The following is a 5,270-nucleotide window of genomic DNA, read 5'->3' as shown; positions in this document are numbered from 1 at the left end:
AAGTAGTAATGATAACAAAGGTGCAGTAAGGTAGTCCAATCCTTTTGTAGCAAAGGTCGGGTTGAAACGGTCTCTTATAATAAGTAAAGCATTCTCAAGGACATGTGGGAATTTTATCTAGTCACTTTCATCATGTTTATTTGATTCGCGTTCGTTAATTTGATAATTTGATATACGGGTGGACCGGTGTTTGGCTGTTGTTCTTACTTGAACAAGCCTTCCATTTATGATTAATCTCTCTCGCAAGCATCCGTAACAATGAAAGAAGAATTAAGATAAATCTAACCATAGCATGAAACATATGGATCCAAATTAACCTCTTACGGAATAGAACATATTTCTCCCTTAGTGGTTTTGGTGATTGATGACAATGCTTTTGCGGACTAATCGTGTGCATAGAGCATTTTAGATAATCTATCATATGGCAATTACAAAGACAATGATTTTCCTTCGTTTCATTTTCGGTGGATTTGAGTTGTAGGAACACCATACTATTAAGATGGGGTCTGCTTCGGAAAGGTTGGGTGGAATTAACACGTACGCAATCCCACTGCACCCTCCTTCCTTCCTTGCATTTGAGCTTGGCCTTCCCTTGTGCTTGGGCTTTTTAGAGCATTCTAAGCGGTAGTACCCGCTCTGCTCAGTGGTAGTACCGCTCTGCCGCAGTTCAGCGCGGCCCTCATTTTCGCTTGTTGTTTAGTTTCTGTAAATGGGCGGTAGTAGAGCAGCAGTTCAACGCGGTAGTACCGCTCCATCGGTACTGCAGCTCTGACTTCGACTCTACTACCGCAGAGCGGCAGTTCAACGCGGTAGTACCACTCCAGCGGTACTGCGGCTCTGACTTCGACTCTACTACCGCAGGTTTACTAGGCATACTACAGCTAAGCGGAAGTACCACTCCAGCGGTGCGGTAGTACCGCTCCGACGGAACTACCGCTGTCCAATACCGCATGGAGTACCGCTTATTATTTGCCTTCTGGATAGCTCGATCCCTCGAGCGGAAGTAGAGTGGTAGTTGTTAGCGGTAGTGCCGCCTCGGGGTGCTACCGCCCTGCCTTTCTCTTCTACCGCTGGTTCCGGTTGCTATTTAACACCAAGCGGAAGTACCACTGAGGGGAGCGGTAGTATCGCTCCGACGGCACTACCGCCTCCCTGATCTGCTCTGTTGAACATAGCGACTAGAACTTCCGTGCCAGCGGAAGTACCGCTCACCTGAGCGGTACTACCGCTTGTGCACGGGTTGTGGGTGCATAACGGTTGGATTTATTTTCCCACTATATAAGGGAGTCATCTTCTCCAAGTTGACTTGCCTCTTCCTCCCCCAAGCTCGATTGTTGCTCACAAGCTCATTCTTGCTCGATCTCTCTCTCCTAGCCAATCAAACTTGTTGATTCTTCAATGATTGCTTGAGAAGGCCTAGATCTACACTTCCACCAAGAGAAATTTGATTCCCCCCATTATTCCTTTGCGGATCTTGTTACTCTGGGGTGTTTGAGCACCCTAGACAGTTGAGGTCCCCTCGGAGCCACATTCCATTACAGTGAAGCTTCGTGGTGGTGTTGGGAGCCTCCAATTCGGTTGTGGAGAGAGCCCCAACCTCGTTTGTAAAGGTCTGGTTGCTGCCTTCAAGAGCACCACTAGTGGAATCACGACATCTCGCATTGTGTGAGGGCGTGAGGAGAATACGGTGGCCCTAGTAGCTTCTCGGGGAGCATTGTGCCTCCACACTGCTCCAACAGAGACGTACTTCCTCTCAAACGGAAGGAACTTCAATAACACATCCTCATCTCCCCCGACTCCACTCGTGGTTATCTCTTACCTTTACTTTATGCAAGCTTTACTTGTGTTGTATATCTTGCTTGCTTGCGTGGTTATTGTTGTTAGCATCATATAGGTTGCTCACCTAGTTGCATATCTAGACAACCTGTTTGTTGCTTAACCTAATTTGCTAAGAAAAGCTAAAAATTGGTAGTTGCCTATTCACCCCCCCTCTAGTCAACCATATTGATCCTTTCAATTGGTATCAGAGCCTCGTCTCTTTATTAAGGGTTTCACCACCCGAAGAGTATGGTTAGCAACGGGGATGGGATGAGGAAGTACCCAAGGCCGTGGAGTTGAACTCGGTCACCCGAGACGACTTAAATTAAGCTATGGCTTCACTTAAGACGTCTATGACGGTCAAGGTCAAGTCCATACTTAAAGAACTTCTTGAGGGTTTGAAATCCTCTCCCGATCCATTGTGTGTGGTTAATCCCGCCGCTTCGGAGTCAGGGGCCAATTTCGGCAAGGAAGCGGCTAAAGGTACTCATACCTCTTCCCCTCATGGTAAGAATGGGATGGGAACCTATGCCTCGGTTCCCCCTCCCCTGGTCTATGGAGGACTGGTCCCTACACCGCATATTAACAACCATGGTCCTCCTCCTAAGATTGTGAAGGGTGATTTCGCTAATTGGGTTTTTCGTATCAAGTCTCATTTGAATCATAGCTCAACAAATCTTTGGAGAATCACCGAGCAAAGGCTTCTACCCGCATGATCCAAACAACCTCACTCCAAGAGAAGAGGCGGACAATCAATACAATCACTATGCACTGTTCATCTTTCAGTCTACAATGCCTCTCGAAGATCTATCTCACTTTCGTCACTTCTCCCGTGCAAAGGATTGTTGGGAACATATCATATATTTGTACAAGGGGAGCTCAAGCATTCAACGGTCCAACTTTGAGGTGGTACTTGATGAGGCCGATGAGTTTGTGATGAATGAAGATGAGGATCCTCGTGATCTCTATCGAAGATTGACAACTCTTGTGGTCGCTCTTCAAGATCATGGGAGCAAGGATACAGATGATAGTTGGATCAAGCACAAGTTTCTCAAGGCCGTCATGCCATTCAACAAGGCCATGTCCTCCATGATCCGTCAAAGGCCGGACTTCCACACCTTATCTTCAAGTGAGGTGTTGAATGAGTTTATTGCCATGAACATCATGAATAAGACTGCCGACAACGCTCTAGCTCGTGTCCAACGGTCAAACAATGCCTCCCTCAACATTGCTCTAAAGGCCAAGGCAATTCCCGAAGAAGAAGAGAGTTACCCCGAAGACACCAAATATGCTTACCACGAGCACATGGCTCTTGCGTCAAGGCAATTTTGGGGCAACAAGAGAAACTTAAGGCCCAACTTCTCCAAGAAAAAGTCGAGTGCCTCGAAGGGCAAGCAACAGGTGAGAACTTGCTACAATTGTGGCAATTTGAGTCACTTTGTGGTGGATTGCCCCTATGACAAGAGGGAAGACAATGGTGGCAAGCTTATCCGCAAGGACAAGGCCAAGTCCTTCCCAAACAAGAACAACTTCACCAAAAAAAAGTGCCTCAAAAGGGGCTGGTGGCACAAGAAGAGTACCTCTCCAATGATGATGAAGAAGATACAAGTGGTGAAGGAATGGCAACGGCCACCGTGGCCATTTCCACCTCTTCCCCAACCAAGGTATCTCTCTTCAATGCCCCCAACGAGAACCTCATTGCCAAGTGCCTCATGGACAAAGGTACCAACAAGGTAACCTCCAACATCGAAACTTCCATCACTAATATTCCTTCCATGTTGGATTGTGTGGATAATCATGTGGAGGCAAAGGTGGAAGAGAATGAATTTGATAAGTTCTTGAGTAATCTAAGAGGTGAGACCAAGAAGCACTTTGTTGATCTCTTGGAGCAACTTGGTGAGGCCAATGATATCATTGAGTCTCATGAGAACACCACCTCTAAATTTAAAGGGCATAGTCGTGACTGTGCTGATGAAATTGTGGATCTATCCATTGCTCTTGAGGAAGAGCGAGGTCTTCGTTTGGCTCTTGAGGAGTCACACAACGTTGACCTTGCTAAATTACAAAAGGATCTTGATCGTGCTATTGTTCTTACTCGTGTGCTTAAATCTGAGAAGGTTGCCCTTGGGGTTGGCCATGATAGACTCAAGGAAGAGTTTGACATACTCGACAAGGCTCACAAGGTCTTAAAGGGTGTTCATGTCTCTCTAAAGGAGTCTCGTGATCAACTTCAAAGTGAAACTAACCAAGGAGATTACCACATGTCCTCTTTTGTTTTAATTGATATCACCCATGCTACTAATCCTTGTTGTGAGCATGTGCATCTTGTGGAGGAGAATGCCAGGTTGAAAGAGCAACTTGAGGAGGGCCTTGTGACTTGCATACAAGGTGAGAAGAATCTCAATGACCTTTTGAGCAATCAAAAGGAAGTTGTGGCTAAGGAAGGAGTTGGGTTTACATCCAAGTCAAAGAAGAAGAAGAACAAGATCAAGCAACCTCTCCCGCTGAAGGAAGCCTTTGTCAAGGCAGGGGGAGGGTGCTCATGAGAAGAAGAAGGACAAGGAAGTGGGCGGTAATGCCAAGAAGGGCAAGACCACTCCTCCCAACAAAGCCGGTGATTTTAACCCTTCATATGTTTTATGTCGTGCTAGTGGTGGGCATTTTTATGCCAAATTTGTTGGTTCTTCTTATGAGTACATTAAGTGGTCTATTTGGGTTCCTAAGACACTTGTTGCTAACATCAAAGGACCCATTAAAAATGGGTACCTAAATCCAAGCATTAATCTTAGGAGTTTGCTTCTAGTGGGGTGTCATGGTTGCTCGATAGTGGTGCAACAAATCATATGTCCGGAAGCAAGGACTTGGTGGTGGATGTGCAAGCAATTCCATCTATGCCCACCCATGTCCAATTCGGTGATGCCTCAACTTCTAAGGTATTGGGTCTTGGCAAGGTGGTCATCTCTCAAGATTTATCTATTGTGAAGGTCATGCTTGTCGAGTCCCTTGCATACTATTTACCTTTCATTCGTCAACTTGCACTCATGGGATTTGCAACATTCTTTGATCTTGATACTATGGCCCTTTTGTGGAGCAAGACTCTTAAAGTAGCCTTTGTTGGGCATGTCGAGAACGGTCTCTATGTGGTTAACTTTTCAAAGCGACCCACTAAGACTGTGATGTGCCTAATGGCTAAAGTTTATGTGGGATAGCTTTGGCATCGCCGACTATCCCATGTCAATATGAGATCTTTGCAAAGCCTTCTCAAAGGGGGTCACGTTCGTGGACCAACAAATGTGAGTTTTGCCAAAGATCATGCTTGCAGTGCTTTTATTGAGGGAAAGCTACATGAGACGGCTCACCGACCCACGACTATCATCTACTCGAAGAGGCCCTTGGAGCCCATTCACATGGATCTCTTTGGTCCTCCATCCTTTGATAGTCTTGGGGGAAGA

The 5,270-nt window shown here is 46.2% G+C and overlaps 1 pseudogene; it reads left to right on the top strand.

Annotated features, from left to right (window-relative positions):
• The first annotated feature begins 2,973 nt into the window (after positions 1 to 2,973).
• On the top strand, positions 2,974 to 3,958 carry LOC147984535 (uncharacterized; annotated as a pseudogene).
• Positions 3,959 to 5,270: the final 1,312 nt, after the last annotated feature.

Source organism: Triticum urartu, chromosome 2A (assembly GCF_056163025.1).
Source record: "Triticum urartu cultivar PI428250 chromosome 2A, HENAU_Tu73, whole genome shotgun sequence".
NCBI classification, from domain to species: Eukaryota; Viridiplantae; Streptophyta; class Magnoliopsida; order Poales; family Poaceae; genus Triticum; species Triticum urartu.
The sequence above is the reverse complement of the archived record's forward strand: the minus strand, read 5'-3'. Positions and strand labels throughout refer to the sequence as shown.